At 40.3% G+C, this 20,682-nt stretch overlaps 1 long non-coding RNA gene across 1 annotated transcript in view; it reads right to left on the bottom strand.

Annotated features, from left to right (window-relative positions):
• LOC135270780 (uncharacterized) overlaps window positions 1-20,682 on the bottom strand; it is a 114,245-nt gene that overhangs the window by 11,458 nt on the left and 82,105 nt on the right. The gene's annotated exons all lie outside the window — the stretch shown is intronic.

The raw sequence follows: 20,682 nt of genomic DNA, 5'->3' as shown, positions 1-20,682 counted from the left end.
GAGTTTTCTGTTTTTGGGCTGGGAGCACTTAGACTGTGTGTGTGTAACACATCCTTCCTTCCCCCCTTCTCCCACCCATTCTATATCACTAGAAAGAAAAAAGAAAAAGGATGGGATACTTTTTATTTTTTGAGATGGAGTCTTGCTCTGTCACCAGGCTGGAGTGCAGTGGGGCGATCTCAGCTTACTGCAACCTCCACCTCCGGGGTTCAAGTGATTCTCCTGCCTCGGCCTCCTGAGTAGCTGGGACTACAGGCACATGCCACCACGCCTGACAAATTTTTGTATTTTTAGTAGAGACAGGGTTTTACCATGTTGGCCAGGATGGTCTGGATCTCTTGACCTCATGATCTACCTGTCTTGGCCTCCCAAAGTGCTGGGATTACGGGAGTGAGCCACCATGCCCAGCCAGGATACCCTTTAGATAAGCACCAAGCCCACAACTTAGCTGATGTTATTACTTTGTCCCCTGCTCCTGGGGGCTAAGGCAATAGCTACAGACCGGGATGGGGGGCAGGAGAAGGGGGACTTTCAAGTGAAGCTGAAGAGAAAGGGATGAAATGAAAAAATCTTCAGCAAAGTCCATCTTCTCAGCTGACAATATGCTTGTCCTTCAGTTCCCCTTGTCCTCGAGAGGCAACAAAAAGGGATGTGAAAAGATGGGGAATGGTTCAAGGTTTTGTCCTCATTTTGCAGATGGGAAAACTGAGGCAGTGGAGCTTAAAGCAACCAATTAACCTTTATGAAACCACAGGTTGGTAGGGACCACACATGTTTAGCAAACATCTTTAGTTTTCCTTTGAAACAAATGCTTTTCATTTTCTTGACTCCTATAATGGGTCCAGACCAGTAAGGTGAACATGAGCAAGTTAGCTCCTCCACAACATTGATTCAAACTAAGTTGGCAGGGGTGTTAAGGTGAGCACACCGCACTTTAGGAGGTGTACAAGGGGCTCTTGCAGGGACGCTCTGGACACGTGGGATAGAAGGAGAAAGCTCAGCAAGACACACCTAATGATGAGATGACAGTTTCTCCATCTTTAAAATGGGATGACATTCTCCTTGGCTAGCAGAGGGAATATAATATAATCCTTGGGCTCAATCAATAGTCACAGTAATTGGCAGTTCACCATCAGGTGCCTCTAATAAGCCCAGATACCATAGTGGGGAGTCCCCATCACCAGCTCTGTCACAAAGGAGCAGCAGACGCTTGGCACATTCATTCTAAATCACACCCCTGCCCTCAGGGTCCATGATGCCAAAGGATGACGTATTAGTGGCACCCATTATGTTCTTGGAAGATGTTTTCTCCAGGATGTGGAAGAAAAATTTAAAAGGATCAAAATAGAGGTATCAGTTGATTTATAGCCAAGACAGGGTATATAGTGTTAGTAGTTGTAGTAAAAGCAAAGAAAAATAATGGAGAGAGAACACACGACACAACTCATGTTGGCAGAAGAGCTGGATAGCAATATTGAAAAACATTTTGATGCCCATTAGGTAACTGTGCCCACTCTGTCCCTGGTGGTTAAGTGCCTATCTCTGGTCTCTGACACATGGTGATCCTACCATCTCCACTGAAATCAGAGAGCCCACTTCAATGGCAGCAACCCCACCAATGTGCCCAGCCTAGGGAGCTCAGCCACTTCAGTGATCTCTCAGGCCACTGGGACTCCATCACTGACAGACTGCTCAGGGCCTTATTGAAGGGAGTATCCTCCGAGCCTGTTCCAGGGACAGAGTGTGAATGTGGGTGTACAGGGTGCACATAATAAATCTATTCCCATCCCCACATCCCAGCCTTCTAAGCATTTGATTCCATCCTCTTACATGATGCCAAGGAAGTTTTGGAAACCTCAAAGAATGCAGAGCCACTGAGTCCCACTTTCAGCCAACCAACCAAACTATCTCTTGGAGCCATTTCATGGAGACACATTAAGTTCAGGATCTCCCAACTCCATCCTTGGCCCAATATCCTTAGAATCCATTTCTACACACATTCTCCAGGTCTTCACCAACATAAATTAGGAAAATCTTGCAATCCTTTTATAGAAATGCCCCTCCTGCCCTGGGAAGCAGATAACTCCCCTTTCTCCCCCTTGGTGGAGGGTCTAGGCTGAGGCAGGGCTCCTGGGCTGCAACCCTCCTGCTCCTCTAGTGACTGCTGGTGTTTCTGCCTGCGGAAACGGTTCTTCAGGAAGCAAAACTTGCTGACAGGGATGCTTTGCTCTATTTTGGTGTTTTGCCAGAGATTTTACTTTGATTTAGAAATTGAAGAATCCTTCTGATCCTGAGAAGGTCCCAGAGGAAAGAACCTGAGGAGACGCCCCACAGCTCTTGGCCTGACAAAGCTGCTTTTCTGAATTAGTCTTTCCAGGCGGGGGCTGAAGGAAGACTCAATATTCATCTCCCTGGCACCTTAAACTCCCACCTTTATGCTCCCTCCAAATGCAAGAAGACTTGAATTGTTATCAAAGATAGACTGTGAAAAAGCAGCAGCAACTGAGTTCAGGTCTGCTGAGGAAGGCTAGAGATGGCTGGCTGAGCTGGAAGCTTCTGGAATCCTTCTGTTGCAGTAGCCACCTTTCACCAAGCCTGACCATGCCTGGTGCTCCACATACCCGCTCTCTCTAAGCTTTGCAGCAACCCTGAAAGGTGGGCATCATTGCCTCCATTTAACGAGTGAGGAAATGGAGACTTGGCCTCACTCATGTGCTTCCCCTGCCTCCACCATTCTCCCATTGATAGTGATGACAAGACAGGGATGCTGGTGCACATTCCCCAGATGCTGAGACAACAGTGTGCCTCTGGATCATGATGGCGGGGAGTGGTTGTGGGCTTCTGGGTCAGTCATAGGCATTTGGCTTGTGCTTGAGCCATAGTCCTCCTGTCCCCAGGCATCTTCAGGGAGTGTGGGCCTTCCTTTCCTCACAGGCAGGCAGGTTGCCTGCTCTCCACCGCTCTTCCAAATGCCTCAGATGAAGAAGGGAGACCAATTCATGCCATTCCATTTTATTCATGTTTTAGAAGCACCTTTTTAAAACTTCAGTTTTGAAAAGCCTGGAATTGGCAGCAAAATGGACATTTCTGGTTATCCAGGAAGGTGAAAACTCACATGGCCTCTGAAATGTACATGAGAAAATATATGATTCCTTCAGTGCAAAGTGATCCCCTGCCAAGTGGACTCAGCTCCCAGAAATCATGTTTTATGCTTTGAGACAAACCCCTGACCGGAATGTGCAAGGTTAAAACATTTAAAATAGGATTCAGCATCAGTGTACAAGTATAACGAGAAGGTTGTTCTCTCAAACTTTTTTTTTTTTTTTTAAAGCAAGCAAGCTCAATTCCCGAGTTACTGTTGGAAGCTTTCCAAAAGATAAGGCTTTGGTGTGGACTTTGGGTCAGACAGACCCATCAGCCTTCCTTGCTCTGTCTTCCCTAGCCATGCAGGACCTTGAGCCAGCCAGTGAGCTCAGTTTCCTTGTGGGTGATCTGCAGACAGCGACCCCTTCAGAGGGTTTTTGTGCAGATGTGACCAGATGAGGTGGGGGAGAGGGAACGAACATGGGTTACATAGGAGAACACAGGAACCCAACACACCTTAGTTTTATTCCCTTTGCTCTTGGGACTTCCATTCTGAAAGATAATTTTTCCACACCTTCCAAGAATTTCTTTGATTCAGCACCTAAAAAGGCTGGGTTCGATGCTACGAAATTTGGTAAGCAGTGATTCCAAAAAGCAAACCAACAAGAAACATGTAAGCACCAAAGCTGAGTCAATGGTCTGGTCACTGCGACTGTGAAGGGAATACCAATGTAACCCACTAGACTTTGAATACAGAGAGATGTTGTTCACAATGATTACCAGACAGAAGTGTTCGCTGTTACCTACACAACCGTAAAATTAGTCAGCAATTTCCAGTTAAAGCTCCTATTCCAAGCAGTAAGAGAATAAGCGAAAACCAAATCCTCGCAATCAAGCTTAAGAACAGGATAAGAGAAATAAGTACATTGCACATGCCAGTCGTGAGGAAGGTGAGGATTTAAATCCCTGGGTGATAGAATTCTGCTGGCGCTTCAGTTTTTATCCTACTCTTCAAAATTACCCCACACTGGGAGTTCAGAATGCAAAATTGCAAAGGCAGTGATGTGCGGGGAAATGAGATAACACAGCTCAGCCTGTGGGTTTTGCAGCGTCGGGTTTGTGTCAGGATGGAACGGACTGGAAAGTGTGACCATTGAGACACTTGCTGCAAACTTCCCAGTTGAACCAAAGACTTAGACCCCAGCAATGCAGCCGGCCCCTTCCACTGGAGTAGAAGCTGCCTGGCAAACATCTAAACGCGATGTAATCCTTTTCCTTGTGGACCCAGCTCTTAGAAATCATGTTTTATGCTTTGAGCCTAATTAACAACAAAGGGTCATCTTCTCTGGGCATCCTGATTTTGTTTTTAGTTCACTTTCAATTTCCATCATTATGAATCAAATTAGTAAGAAGGGGACTATGGACCAATCTTCCCCATCCCTCCCCTCCACACATAGATAGCCCTCTCACCCTCCATTTCTTAGGCCTTGCTGTGAGGATGAAATCTACAAGAGCATAAGTGCCATTAACTGACATTCATCAAAACACTCTCTATTGTTCCCAGACATGAGCGGCCGAGAGGTGGAAATTACTTGGCATTTCATTTTAATCTGTATTGAAGACTTGCCTGACAAAACATATTAAGTGTAAGAATTGCCAGCTTGGGGATGAAGCTATGTTTATGGCTTGCCCCATCTTTCTCTTTCCTAAAGGAAAGGAAATGACACTTCCTCTCTCTTTTCCAACCTTCTGCAGCTTACCACCCCACCTCCACCATCCCTGAAACATTAACATTTAATTTATTTAATTTTCCTTACTGAGTGAAGCTTTTGTTAGGGGTGTCTATAAAATTATAATAAACATCTTGTGCCTCTGCACTGGTGTCTGAGATGAAAAAAACAAAACTCAACAAACTCTGCCTTTAATATGGTGTTATCGGCAGCATTTCCCTGGGGGAGGTGCATCCTGGGCATCTAACTGCAGGCCACGCGAGCTGTGTGCTTCTCCGGAGAGAGACTGTCACCAAACGCTTCTGACAAAGAATGGATGCCATGCTAATGGATGCGCATAATTACCAAGGGACAATGATTCTCCCTGCTGAATTTTGACAGTCATGGAGTGCAATCGTGTATATATCATGCTTGCCAGTACAGTTCATTTTCTTTGGAATCTCAAGTTTTTACTTTTATCTTTCAGGTTACTTTCACATTGTGGTTAAAAAAAAAAAAAAGCTCTTGCAGATGGAAGATTGTTTATTTTCTCCTTGTCTGGGTCTGTCTCTGGATTAGGAGGCTGCTCTTGGGGTAAGGTACCATGTGAGTGGTCCATACTTCCTAGGCCATAGCTGACCATGTTTAGAATTCAGGAGAAGGAGAAATGGTGGTGGACCCATGGGGTAGAGGTGGGAGGGCTATTCAGGTCACCAGGCAATGACAGGGACACTCAGGTTTTGCCAGTTTTATGCTTTCTTTGCCTAGGATGCTTACGATGTTGAAGACTGGTGCTGATCAGGTGTGGGCAGGGTAGAGAAATCCTGGTCCATACGTCATGTTGTACTGTGATAAAATCTGTGCACTGGGCAATTCAAGGGACCTCCTTTTTGAACTTTCTCTCTCCAGAGGCTAAAGGGCCACAAATCCCCAAAAGCAGGAAGTCTGATCTTGTGGCCTTGCTTTGTTGACCTTGGTAAGGGTTATGTGGGCCACAGTCTCTCTAGGGAGGCCTCTGTTGTCCCTCCATGAGCCACCTCAGCTGAAAATGCAAAAAAAGTATTTATTTCAGCTCTATCATTGGGCATCTGCCATTTTCAGGAGTTTTGGAATCAGGAGATAGTAGAGGAAAGGAGAGCGGGGCCCTGTGTCCCCCTCTAGGCAAGATGTGGGCATCAAAGGCCTCCAACCAGTACTCTCCTGGCCCGGGGCTGCCCATATAGCCCATGGATTGCAGGACAGGGTGAAGGTCAAAGAGAACCTGAGCTTTGTGCTATGGCAGGTCTAAGGAAGCCCTTTTCAGACTATGGAGAAGCACCACATGTCAGTAAAGTTGGCCTGGCTGGATGCAGCGGTGCTCTCCTACTAAAGGCATGAGAACTGCCTTGCTCTTGCTCTCCCACTCCCTGAATGAGTGCTTTAGGTTAGGTTTTGGTGAGAGCACAGGCCTTTTGTTGGACAATGTGTATGCTCTTTTATGTACTATACAATACAAAATTGCTCACAGCGAAATTCATAATACAACTATCTCTGGCATCAGCCTGAGGAAAAGAATTCATTTCAATGGCTTAGAGAATTGTTACCAATTAACCTCTGAACAGATACAGCTGTTCCTTCCTCTCATGCCCAACCCAAGCTAGCTAGATGCATTCCAAAATTCAAACCTTAGCCTAAAGATGTAACCTTTTGAAAAGATGTGGGAAAAATAACACCTACAACCTACACTGTTTAAAGTCATAATTTCAGTCTGCTACCTTTTCATTTTGAAAGATAAATAATATACGAGAGACTTGCATATGGCCCGGTTTTAGGGGCAGATGTGATTGGAATGGTAACGACTTATTAAGTGTTATAGAAAATCATCTGCATTAACTACACAGTACAGTATAGTCACATCATGTCTAGAAAGTATAAGCAAGATATCTAATCTAAATTTGTTAAACCATAGTTCTGATTCCTTTCCACATAAAAATTAGGTTCAACAAATAATGCTCTATTAGTTTCCCTTGAACAAACTGAAAGTCTTTAAGAAGTAATTTCTCAGATTCTCAAATGGGATCATTCAGTTCCTTGACCCGCACGGTATGCCTGTGAGATATATATATCCTGACTTGTCTCCAAGAAAGTCCAAGTAATTTGGCATTTCTTAAGGAGCTCCTGGGGTTTTGCTGGCATCTGCCCCCATACTTACCCTGTATCTAGCCCAAGGGAAAAGAGGGAATAGACGAGCAGCCTGTGTAGAGAAGTACCAGAGCAAAACCCATAATTAGAGATGGCATCTTCTCTGAGAGGACAGACTGGGAAGCCAGGGTCAGTGCCCTAACCATTTCCTGCTGTCTTTCACATTAGCCCATTTGATTCTCATCATAATGCTTATCTCCATCAGAAAGTATGAGCTTCCTTTATTTGTATCCTAGTCTATTACACGATTCCCACTGGAATGTAAACTCCACGAGGGTGGGGATCTCATCTGACCTGTTTGCCTCTACCTCTAATGCCAAGAAAAGTGCCTGGCACATAGTAGATGCTCAGTAAATGTTTTTTGAATAAATTAAAGACTGAGAAGCAATATCTTTGTTCCAAAGACCTACCCACTCTTCCCTTGGTCTTTGCACAAAGCAGAGGAGACAGGAAGTAGCTGAGAAGTTATTATGGAAGCTGAAGAGAGCAGGTGAGAACTTAAGCTCAGAATGATGACTTAGGTTCAAGCCGTAATAAAATATGAGTTGCGAATCAGAAGGATGCACAAAGCGTTATGGTGAGAAGTCCAAAGACGTTGACATCACAGCCCAGGGGCGACTGCTATAATGTTTTCTGCCTGCATTTTTAAGATTGCCAATAACTGCAGAAAGATGAGAATGGAGGAAGAGGAGGAAAGAGCTGCAGAAAGGAATGAAGTTTGACACTAAACAAAGAGGTTGCAGACAGAGTCTGTGAAGAACTGCCTGACACTGTCCAGAGTTTATAATGTGCACATGCCTGTGGATGCAGGTGAAAATAGTCCATGCCAGTGAAAGACCTGTGGCCCTGAGACACTTAGACAAACTCTTCAGTCCTCAGAAAAAGAAACAGGTCTTTGAATTATTTCTTCTTCCAAATCCAACCACATGTAAACATAAGCTCTTACATATACACACATTTCCCACAAAAAGCTCCCCTAACCCAATTCGTCATTGAAAATGTGGATGTAGGGCAAAACCTGAATTTAAGATGGACAGGTTATACACATTTAGCCCACTGGCCTGAATGTAAACTTCCCTTTTAAGCTATTTTACTAACTTATTTGCACTGCCAGTGATGTTTACTCATAATTCTCAGCCTTCAATTTATCAGCCAACCTTTCTTTAAACAGTTAAAGTTGGTATCAGTTTAAAAACTTAACTTGCTATCAGTAGGAGAACATTTAGATAGCCCAAATATTTTTGCTAATGTGTGTGGCATCTTGTTTTATGAGCTTTCACATTTCTAAAAGAGAGTGGAAAAAATAGGTTTCATGGTCAGATGATTGCTTTCCTATTTTGGAATGAGTCCCTGCATACTTTGTTAGCAAGTGCCTACTGCGTGCCAAATGGTGATACACCCAAGAGCCAGGGCCACAGCCCTCGGCACATGAGTCTGGCAATGTTGCCACCCCGGCCAAGAGCCACACCTGACCCAGCTGCGCTTTAGATTGACAGGCTCCGATGTTTGCTAACCACCTTCTACCTGATGGTCCTCTTAAGGACTTAGATTACTCAAAAGAATATTGCGATTAGTGACTGAAAATGTGTCTTCTATCTAATCATGAAGAAACATCACAAAAACCCAAAATAAGAGGCATTCTTGGTTTTCTTCAAAAATGTCAATGTCATGAAAGACAAGAGAAGCTGAGGGCTGTTTCACATTACTGAAGATCAAAGAAACATAATCAAATGCAATTCATGCTACTGGACTGAATCCTGGATCAAGGGAAAAAGAAATTTCTGGAAAGGACATTATTAGGACAAGTGGCAAAATGTAAATATGGATAGTGATACTGCATCAATATAATACTAATAAAATTGTACGAATACAATATTATATCAATGTTCAATTTCCTGAATTGTATAATTGTGCTTGGTTATGTTATCAGGAAATACATGCTAAAATATTTAAAGACAAACTAATTCCCAAATGGTTTATGGGAGAATGTGTGTGTATATATGTACATGTACGTGTGTGTGTGTGTGTGTGTGTGTGTGTGTGTGAGAGAGAGAGAGAGAGAGAGCGAGAGAGAGAGAGAATGAAAGGGAGACAGGGAGAGAAGTTATAAAGTAAGCAATCTGGGTCCAGAGTATATGAAATTCATTGTACTATTCTTACAAGTCTTCTTTAGGTTTTACATTCTTTTTATTTGGAGGGGAATAAATTTTTCATTTTCCTTTTTACTATTTTGAAATATGTCATTTGTAAATACATTTTTTCATTTTTTAATGAAGACAGAAAAAAGTAATATTTGAAGTAACTGACACATTTAATGTCAATATCACGGTATTTCTTTGAACTCTAATATATGACCCCCCCCAGTAATTACTTCATGTACACAAAACATTAAACTGTTTAATTTTTTTGTGTCTTGCTGAAAAGCTGCTTGATATCTTTATTTTATATGAAAATGGGTAAAGCAGATGGTTTATACTTTTCTTCTCATAGTACAATGTGGCTGAAATCACATAATGCCCTTTGGCTTTTTAATTAAGTCAGAAAAGTAAACTGCTACTAGTTAGAGCTTCTTCCATTTGGTGATTTTGAGGGATAGTGTGGCCAGAGGTCCCTGGGAAGCCGGACAATTTCTCATATATGTTCAGTTATCAAGGGGCATTCACTTTTAGCAAGAAATGTCAACACAAATGTGCCTTGACACCAAAATACTCTTTCTTCCATTCAATCGCAGATGATCAAAAGGATACAGCAAGAATATTTTGCTTGGCACGTGGCCTAAAAGTTCTAAATTTATGTATTCTATTTTTGCTTCTTTCTCAGATTGGATTAGTTACTAGGCAACTGAAGTATTTAATTTCATTTGCTAATAGTAGTTACATTTTAATAGAGGCAGACAGTGTATATAACCAGTGCTGCCAATACAAGCTCAGCCCCAACACTCAGCCTCTGTAGGGGCAGTAGTGCTCACTACTTCATTCTAATCATAGACAAACACTACTACATTCCTATATTTTATTTATTTGACTTACATTAACAGGAAAAGAGATGTCTCTTTTAGAATTATTTATAGAAAAAAATATTTTAGTGATTTGTTTTTTCATTCAAAAAGCTATGTTTGTAACATCCGAAACTCCCTTCTAGACTTTTGGTTCAAGATAGCAGACCAAGCATAAATGTTTTCTTCCCTTTACCAAGGAAGAAAATAAATCCTTAACAGCCTTGAAAAGTGGGCCCTATTAGCGCCACAGGTACATCGATGAACTTCTAGAAGACAGAAAGTAGGTGGGGCAGGTTGATGGGAAAGTTACAATAGTGAGTAGGCTCAGCAGAGGTAAGAGAGTCTTCACAATGCTAGGCTGAAAAAACTCCCAATGTGGAGGAAGGGCAGACTAAGTGAAAAGATAGTCTATACACAGGGACCAATCCTTCCTGCCCCTTTCCCAGCTGTGTGGAAGGCTGGAGGCAGTGTGTGTGACCAAGCTTGACCCATGACTGTAGCTCTTAAGGCTGGCAATTGGTCTAGAATGTGTAGGGACTGTTCTCTGGGATACTGAGTCTAGAACATCAGTCAGAGGGCACAAGGTATCTCAGCAAGCAGTGTCAAGGATAAGGGGAGGAAAAGAGAAACACAACTCTGTTCAGAAGTGAGCTCTGGGAAACTCTTCTACAGGATGAAGTTTCCCTATGGTGTCCTATAAGGGTCCCAGCAGCTGGCTGCTTGAATCCCAGGCATCCCAAAGGGAAACCTGCTACTGACATGAGGCTCTTAGTTATCCCTTCCCTCCAGAGGGGAGATCTGCAGTGGAAACCAAGGCTCATGACTGCTGAGGAAACACATGACAGTTACCAACACCAGTTCACACATTTTTGCATTTAAAATATGAATGAACAAGCAAGAATCATCAGATATTTGAGGAAATTATTTGCACAATAGAAAAAGTTGAGGATAAACAGAACTAGACCGCAATGCAGATAACAGAACTTATATACTACACACACAGACTCTCTCTCTTCAAAGATACAGTGCACTGGTAAAACAACAATAGGTTATTGTGAAAAGAGAGCAGTCAGGGGGCCAGAAATCCTTGGAAGTTAAAAACATGTAAAAATGTGCTAAAGATTTTGTCTTGGTTGTGTGTGTGGGGGGGGTTTGTTACAAGTTTAGATTATAGTTTCCCGTTAATGATAAGGATTAAATACTCTGCTTTAAATAAGTAGAGTCAGCTGGGTGCAGTGGTTCAAGCCTGTAATCTCAGCACTTTGGGAGGCTGAGGTGGGAGGCTCACTTGAGCCCAGGAGTTCAAGACCAGTCTGGGCAATATAGTCAGACCCTGTCTCTACTGAAAAAAAAAAAAAAGGTATGGTGCTATGCACCTGTAGTCCCAACTACTTGGGAGGTTGAGGGCTGCAGTGAGCCATGATCACATCACTGCACTCCAGCCTGGGCAATGCAGCAAGACCCTGTCTCAATAAATAAATAAAATAAAAAATTAAAAAGAAAACTGGCCTATGATCCCAGCACTTGGGGAGGCTGAGGTGGGTGAATTGCCTGAGCTCAAGAGTTTGTGACCAGCCTGGGCAACACTGAAACCCTGTCTTTACTAAAATACAAAAAATTAGCCAGGCATGGTGGCACATGCCTATAGTCCCAGCTACTTGGGAAGCTGAAGCAGGAGAATTGCTTGAACCTGGGAGGCAGAGGCTGCCATGAGCCGAGATCATGCCATTGCATTCCAGCCTGGGTGACAGAGTGAGACGCCATCTCAAAAATAAAAATAAAAAATAAAAAAATAAAAAAAAATAACTGAAAAAGAATAGGATGTAGAACTTCTAAAGCACAAAAGGATGAAAAAGAAAACTATGAATATAGCAATAAAAAAAGGAGGTAGGTAGAGAAACAAGAAGCATGTCAAGTAGAAAATGAAAATGAATGAGGGGGTAAGTCCAAATATACCAGTATCTATAACAAACACAGTTTAAATTCTCCTATTGACAGACTTTCAAATGGATAATGTATAGAGCCAATGTATAGAAGTTGTATACGTTCTATAGAATGTATAGAACTTGGTTCTATACATTTTTTTATACTGTTATTTTCAAAAGACTTAAGATGATATAGAATGACTGGAGATAAGCCAATTAAGTATTGTCAAAAAGAAAGCAAAAAACACAGTATTAATGTTAGACAAAACTAGAATTCAAGGTCAAAGGCAAGAGAATATTTCATATGGATTAAAGATGCAATCCAGAAGGTAACAGTAGCTACAACCCTTTCCCCATTGAAAACACAGCATGGAACTGTGTAACAAGTGTTTGAAATGCAAGCAGAAACTGTTAATCCACGATCATGGTGGGGAACTTTAGCACGTCTTTCTTAGAAATTGACAGACCAAGTAGATGAAAAAATAGGTAAGGGTATAGATGATTTGAATATACGGTCATTAAGCTAGATGATTTTCATATGTAAACTCAGTTCTCAATAAATGTAAAATACATGTTTAAATTTCTATGGAACACTTAAAAAAATCTGACTCAGTATTCAGCCAGAAATAAAATCTTAATAAAACTCTCAAAAGAGAAATACTACAGATCTCTTGGAGTTCCAACCCAAGAGTAAATTATAAAAGAAAATCAAAGCTGAAATTAGAGACCACATAGCAATGAATAATAATCAGAGCACTCAGCTCAAAATTTACAAGATGCATCAAAGACAGACTGAAAGTTTAAAATGCAAAATAATAAAGACTGAAAATGTGCTAAACAATAAGATTTTTTTTTAAAAGAGCTAAACAAAGTAGAAGAAAGGGATTCAATAAAGAAAATGCAGGACGATAAAATAGAAAACAAACAAATCTGTTTGATCATTAAAACCCAAAAGATGTTAAAATCAATCAAAGACCAGTATGAAAAACAGTAAACAAAACAAATTTAGGAATAATACAAAGGGTATAACTACAGACAGGAATTTTTTCAAATTAGTAGAGTGTACATTTAAAAGAATTTTGGAAAAAGAAATAGAAATAAAAAATTTTCTAGACATATATGAACTACTAAAATGATTAAAAAAGAGGCAGAAAACGGGAAAAGATCAGAAACTATAGAAAAGATAGTCAAAGATCCCACTCTCCCACCAGCCAGGTCCCAGGCCCAGATGGTTTTACTACTCACTACATTTTTTTTTTTTTTTTTTTTTACTTTTAACAACCTTTAAAGTGTAAAGTATATATTAATTCCTGTGCTAGACTGCATAGAACATAGAAAATATATAGAGCTTCTCAATTTATTCTACAAAGCTAGCATAACCTAGATACCAAAAGTGGATAGTATGGCACTAAAATAGCAAAGTACAGACCAGAGTTCAACAACTGAAATGCCTGCAAAAGCCAGGCAAGACATTTAATAGAAAGAAATGTAATAGGAAATGTGATATTAATTTGATAGAGTGACCAAAGGAAGAACATATGACCCACTGAAAAGAGGCTACTGGTTTGGTGTGCAGGAGGGTTTCTAAGCACAATCTTATTAATGCATACACAAGCAAAAAGCCTAATATAATTTCCTAACTCAAAATCAGTAATGTCTTTTTTTTCTTTCTTTCTTTTTTTTTTTTTTTTCTCCGAGACGGATTCTTGCTCTGTTGCCCAGGCTGGAGTGCAGTGGCATGATCTCGGCTCACTGCAACCTCTGCCTCCCGGGTTCAAGAGATTCTCCTGCCTCAGCCTCCTGAGTAGCTGGGATTACAGGCATGCACCACCATACCCAACTAATTTTTGTATTTTTAGTAGAGATGGGTTTAACCATGTTGGTCAGGCTGGACTCAAACTCCTGACCTTGTGCTCCACCCACCTCAGCCTCCCAAAGCGCTGGGATTATAGGCGTGAGGCACTGCGCCCAGCCCACAACACAATCTGGGAGAATTGATCCTAGGTTGCAAGGATGACTCAACATTAGAAAAATCCATTACTATGATTCAACTCGTTAATAGGTCAGGGAAGAAAAACCACACAATCATCTTGATAAATTCAGTACAGATATTTGATGAATCAAAACATCCATTCCTACAGAAACCTATAAAGCAATCTACTTAACATTGAAAGGCAAGAAGTCAGAGAGGGATGGATGGCCATGACTGTGATTACTTCCACATTACACCAGTGGTCTTGGGAAGGGCAGTGACCAGAAAATGAAGTGAGGTACAAATACTGGAAAGAAAGAGAAAACACAGTACTTTTGAAAATCTGTGATTGTTATCCTCCAAAATCCAAGTTCATCCACTTGAAAGTGGTTATACTAAATTGTTTAGTAAGATGCCTAGATACAGCTGTATCTATATCTGTATTTTCACACCATGGAGATACAGATATGAAAAGAGGAGAGAAGGAAGAAGTCTAGCAGGGGACCCTGGGCCCCAAAGAATGACACAGTGATGACTTTACTGGCTTTTCTTTTTGCCTCATATATTCCGGACCTGGCGCTGAAGAAGCCAACAATCTGGAAATGCAATGGGCACAGATAAAAAGGTTGAATAAAAGGTCCCCCTAAATTCAAAATTCTCTCAATAGCTAAAGAGCTAAGAAAGGGGTATCATAAATGCTTAGATTAGAAAAGAAGAGTCCCAGAAAATGATAATCTAAACTCCTCCTCAAGAACCTAAAAAAGAGCAAAATGAACCCAAGCAAGCAAAGAAAGGAAAGAGTAACAAGCAGAAACCAGTGAAATTGAAAACAGAAAAGTAGAGAAAATGAATGAAACAAAAATTTGGTTCTTAGAAAAGAATCAAGAAAATTGACAAATTTCTAGAAAGAGTGATAAAGCAAAAACGAAAGAAAACAGAAATGACCAGTATCAATAATTAAAACATAGCAGATTTTATGGACCCTATAGAACGAAAGAAAACAGAAATGACCAATATCAATAATTAAAACATAGCAGATTTATGGACCCTAGAGACATCAAAAGAATAGTAATTACTTTCTGATCGATGTGGTGACGTCATGCTCTCCTGGGCCGTGACCGATCCACGGTGGATAGAAAGATGAAAAAAAAAAAAAAAGAACAGCAATTACTATGAACAACTCTACACACAATTTGATAACTTAGATAAAATGAACCAATTCCTCAAAAAACACCAAACATACCCAATATGAAATAGATAATCTGAATAGCCCTTTAGCTATTAGGGAAATTGAATCTGTAATTTAAAATCTCCTGAACTGGAAATCTCCTGGTCCAGATGTTTTCCTAGGAGAATTCCACCAAAGAAGAATGAGCCCCAGTTCAACACATTACCTTCCAGTAAATAGAAGAGGAAGAAACAGTTCTCAACTTATGAAGACAATATTACCCTCATCTCAAAACTAGACAGGGATAGTACACAAAAGAAAACGAGAGACCAAAATATGCCTCATAAAAATAGATGCAAAACTCACAAATAAAATTCAGCAATATTAGGAAACGAATTATGCACCATGGCCAAATGGGGTTTATACCAGGGAAGCAAGCTGGTTCAATATTCAAAACTCCATCAGTATAATCCATCATATTAACAGGCTAAAGAAGAAAATTACATGATCATATCAATTAATGCAGAAAAAGTATTTGACAAAATTCAATACCTGTTCATAAGAACTCTAAGAAAAATCAAAACGTAGAGGAATTTCTTCAACTTGATAAAAAGCACCTAGCAAATGTCCTACAATTAATATTATACTTCATGGTGAAAGACTGAATACTTCCCCCATAAAATGTGACAAGGCAAAGATGTCTGCTGGTACCACTCCTATTCAACATAGTACTGCAAGTTCTAGCCAGTGTAATAAAACAAGAAGAAAGAAATAAAAGGCATGAAGGACAAAAGGGAAGAAATAAAACCGTCCCTGTATCTGGAGAACATGAAATTATGCAGAAGTCCCAAGGAATCTAAAAAAGAAAACAAAACTCAGAGAACTCCTAGAATCCATAAGGAAGTTCAGAGAGGTTGCAAAATACAAGATAAACATACTAAACATGTAAAAATCAATTGTATTTCTATATGCTAGCAATTAGTACTTAAATGCCAAATTAAAAAATATAATACCATTTATAATCACTAAAAATACTTACATGTTGTGAAATAATAAGATATATAAATTATATATATATGTCTCTGTCCTCCCAGTTCCTGGCACAGATCTCCTAAAAACCCTTGTAATTTCCTGAGCAATAGGAGTGCTAGGAGGATCTTTTGTTCTAATATTTGGTCTCTGTTATAGTTCCTGAGACAGAGATCCTAATATCCTTATAGATAAGGGTACTAGAGGAATATTCTGTTCTAAAATTTGTTCTTTGACCCAGGTTCCTGACACAGAGCTCCTAAATCTCTTGGAATTTCCTGATAATAGGTGCATATTTTATTCTAATAAGGTGACTCTTTGTGGGCTCCTAGATGGGGGGCTGGCCACCAGAACTATAAACACAACCAAGCCATGACTATAAGCTTGGAGCTTTTTGTTTTTGAGATGGAGTCTCGCTCTGTCACCCAGGCTGGAGTGCAGTGGCACAATCTTGGCTCCCTGCAACCTCCACCTCCCAGGTTCAAGTGATCCCCCTTGCCTCAGCCCCCCTAGTAACTGGGATTACAGGTATGTACCACCATGGCTGTCTAAATTAAGCTTGGAGCTTTTAGCCAGCCCACCAGTCTCCAGAGAACGGAGAGGTGCTGGAGAGTTAAGAATCATTATGTCTATGTGATGAAGCATCCACAAAAATCTCTGAACTATGGCACTTGGAGGTGTTCTAGGTTGGCAAACATATCTGTGTGCCAGGAGGGTGGTGCACCCTAGCTCCATGGAACAGAAGTTCCTGTGCTCAGGACCCTTCCAGACCTCGCCCTGTGTACCTCTTCATCTGGTTGTCCATCTGTATCCTTTATTAATAATCCAGTAAGTGTAAGTCAAGTGTTTCCCTGAGTTCTATGAGCCACTCTAGCAAATTAACAGAACCCAATAAGAGGGTGTGGGAGCCCAGATTTATAGTCAGTCAATCAGAACTATTGATGACAACCTACTACCTGTGACTGGCATCTGAAGGAGGGGGAATTTTGAGGGACTGAGCCCTTCAACTGTGGGTTCTGATGTTATCTCCAGGTAGATAGTATAACAATTACATTGAATTATAACACACCCAGCTGGTGTCTTCTGAAGAATTGCTTGGAGTGTGGGGAAATACCCCTACACAGCCGGTGTCAGAAGCATTATGTGGACTGGTGTGTGAGTAGAGAAAAAAACTGTTTTCTTTCTCTTACATATGTAAATCTAACAAAACTTGCACGGAACTTGGATGCTGAAAACCACAAAATGCTAATGAAAGAAATAAAAAGTGTAAATAAATGGAGAGGCATATTGTGTTCACGGATTTGAAAAGTCAACATAGTAAAGATGTCAGTTCTGCCCAAAGTGATACAGGTTTAATGAAATTTTTTTTTTTTTTTTTTTGAGATGGAGTTTCACTCTTGTTGCCCAGGCTGGAGTGCAATGGTGTGATCTCAGTTTACCGAAACCTCCCCCTCCTGGGTTCAAGTGATTCTTTTGCCTCAGTCTCCTGAATAGCTGGGATTACAGGCATATACCACCACACCTCGCTAATTTTGTATTTTTAGTAGAGACGGGGTTTTTACATGTTGGTCAGGCTGGTCTTGAACACCTGACCTCAGGTAATCCTCCCACCTCCGTCTCCCAAAGTGTTGGGATTACAGGCATGAGCCAATGTGCTCGGCCTTAATGTAGTTCTTAACAAAATCCCTGTATTTTGTAGATGCAGACAAGACTGTTTTAAAATTTATATGTAAAAAGCAAAAGAACTGGATAACTCAAACAATTTTGAAAAAGAATAAAGTGAGATGAAGCAATCTGCCTGATTTCAAGACTTATGATATAGCTATAATACTCAGGACTGTGTGGTATTGGTGGAGGGAAAGATACAAATTATTTCCCAATTGATTTTTGACAAAGGTGCAAAAGAAATTCATTAGAGGAAGGGCAGCATTTCAACAAACGGTGCTGGAGCAATTGAACATTCATAGAATCAAATGAGCCTCAACTTAAATCTCACCTCTTATATCAAAATTAACTCAAAAGGGATGATAGACTTAAACGTAAAACTATAAAACAGAAAAAAAAGCATGAGAAAATCTTCAGGATCTGGGGCTAGGCAAAGAATCCTTCGGTATAGCATGACTCTATGAAAGAAAAAAATTGATAATTGGACTTTAACAAATTAAAACCTTTTGCTCTGCAAAAGACTATTAAGAGGATGAATAGACAATATACAGACTGGAGGAAAATATTCAGAAATCACATATTCTACAAAGGATTATTATCTAGAACATACAAGGAACTCAACTCTCTAAGCTCAATATTAAAATAACAAATAATTCAATTAGGAAATGGGCAGAAGACAAGAGCAGACATTCCACTACATACTTGTTAGTACAGATAACATAAAAAACAGTGACAGAATAAAATGCTGGAGAGGATGGGGAGAAACCACCTCTCTCATATTTCACCCTTGAAGTGTAAAACAGTACAGGCATGCTGGAAAACAGTTTGGCAACTTTTTCAGAAACTAAACATACACTTGCTACATGACCAGCAATTGTATTCTGGGCATTTGTCCCTGATAAAGTACGACTTATGTTCACATGAAAATTTGTACAGTAAAGATGTCAATTCTGCCCAAAGCGATACAGGTTTAATGCATTTTTTTTTTTTTTTTTTGGGATGGAGTTTCGCTGTTGTTGCCCGGGCTGGAGTGCAATTGTGCGATCTCAGCTCACTGAAACCTAGTTCACAGCAGATTTACTTGTAATAGTCCTTAACTGGAAACAACCAAAATATCCTTGTAAATGATTAAACAATCTGTGGTACATCCATACTATGGAATGCTATTCCACAAGGATGGAACAAAGTATTGACACACACAGCAACTTGAATGGCCCTCAAGGGCACTGGGTATAAAAAGCCAATGAAGACAGATCACATACTGTAGGATTCCATTCATATGACATTCTCTAAATGACAAAATTATAAGATGGAGAAAAGGTCAGTAGGCACCAGGGGTTATGGGTGGTGAGCAGAAGTGGAGTGGGTGTGACTGCAAAGGGGTAGCATGAGGGACATCTTCATGGTGATGGATAATTCTGTATCTTCATTGTGGTGCTGGTTATAGAAATCTTAAACGTGATAAAACACAGAATTATGCAGACACACTACCAATGAAAAGTTTCTGGTTTCTATACTGTACTGTGGTTATGCATGATGTAAACATGGGGGAACTGGACAGGGGGTATATAGGACCTTGGGACCTCTCTGTACCAGCTTTGCAAGTTTCTGTGAATCTGTAATTATTTCAAAATAAAAAGTTTTTTTTTAAGTCACTAAACACTAGGATACAAGCTACCTGAGATGAGGAAACTTGCCTGTCCTTTAGTGTTATATCCTTAGCACCTTAACAGTGCCTGGCTCATAGTAGGTGCTCAATTAATATTTGGTAACTGCATGGATATGGACTATATTCTGATTTTTGGATTTTGTTCTTAAAGGCATGTGAATATAAATGGCAAATGTCTGGACTCGTAAACACTACATAGTGAACAGTGGTTATTTCCAGAGTTAGAGCAGACATGGGGAGAGATGAAGCTGGGAGAAGGTGAGTGAAGAGAGACTTTTGAAACAATACAGAAATACACAGAGTAAAAGGCTATTGTTCACTCACTTATACCTCTGTCATTCTAAAAGAGGGCCTTCTACCTTGACAATTTTTTGAAAGCATGACATGTTTATCTTAAAAAAGTAAATATATCCATATATAAGGGACTACCTCATGTGTTCATCCTACTACCCTAAACAGTGGCATAAACACACAACAGTGAGTGAATTACAGCAGCGACCAGGCTACGGTGTGGCATTGCACTTCCCAGCTGTAGCACTTCTCTGCTTTCCAAGGTATCTCTGACAAAACATTGAATGTTAACCTTAGGGTGGAGAAAATATGTTGCATATAAAACATATTACAATAAAACAACTTCAGTTAACTTGAAAATAGCTTGAAAAATTAAAACTGAGAATATTATGTAAATATCTACTATTTGAGAATCCCTCACTCTTCTCAACTCGCCGGCCTTTCTGCTATGAAGCACAGTGCCAGGCATTTTTAAAGCATTGTCATGAATGCTCGTGATGTTTCAAACAATTAATTACCCTCTGCAAGTCGTGATGTAAATTCCCTTTGCCACTAGGGAAACAGCACTGAAAAGTTATCGGTTATATTATTAATTTCCCTTGTAACCTCTGTTCTTCTGCTAGATCATGTCCTTAAGGTGCCTATTTTAGGGCAGCCTTGTACCCATCCATGTACAAAAAGGCCCCAGCAAACAGTGCGACCTTAATTGATAACATTTTAAAATTTACATCATGTCACATAGTGTGTTGGGCTTTTTAAGGTGCCTTCACCTATATCTCTTTGGAACCATATAATAGCCCTGTGAGGTAAGCAGAAGAGAAACAGTCTTAATAAAATGAAATAGTATTATACCTAACACTTCATGTTTAGCTGGTGGATGAGTTAGAAGCTGAGCCAGAGATTTCTACCTCCCGTTATACCATACTTATGTGTTCTAGAAAGCATACTGGTGAAGACATAAACACATTATTTATTACAGTCTTATTTAAAA

The sequence above is a fragment of the Aotus nancymaae genome, unplaced genomic scaffold (genome assembly GCF_030222135.1).
Source record: "Aotus nancymaae isolate 86718 unplaced genomic scaffold, 86718_ANA_hifiasm-v0.15.2.pri h1tg000067l, whole genome shotgun sequence".
NCBI classification, from domain to species: Eukaryota; Metazoa; Chordata; class Mammalia; order Primates; family Aotidae; genus Aotus; species Aotus nancymaae.
Note: the sequence above shows the minus strand (reverse complement) of the source record. Positions and strands in the feature narration are given on the sequence as shown.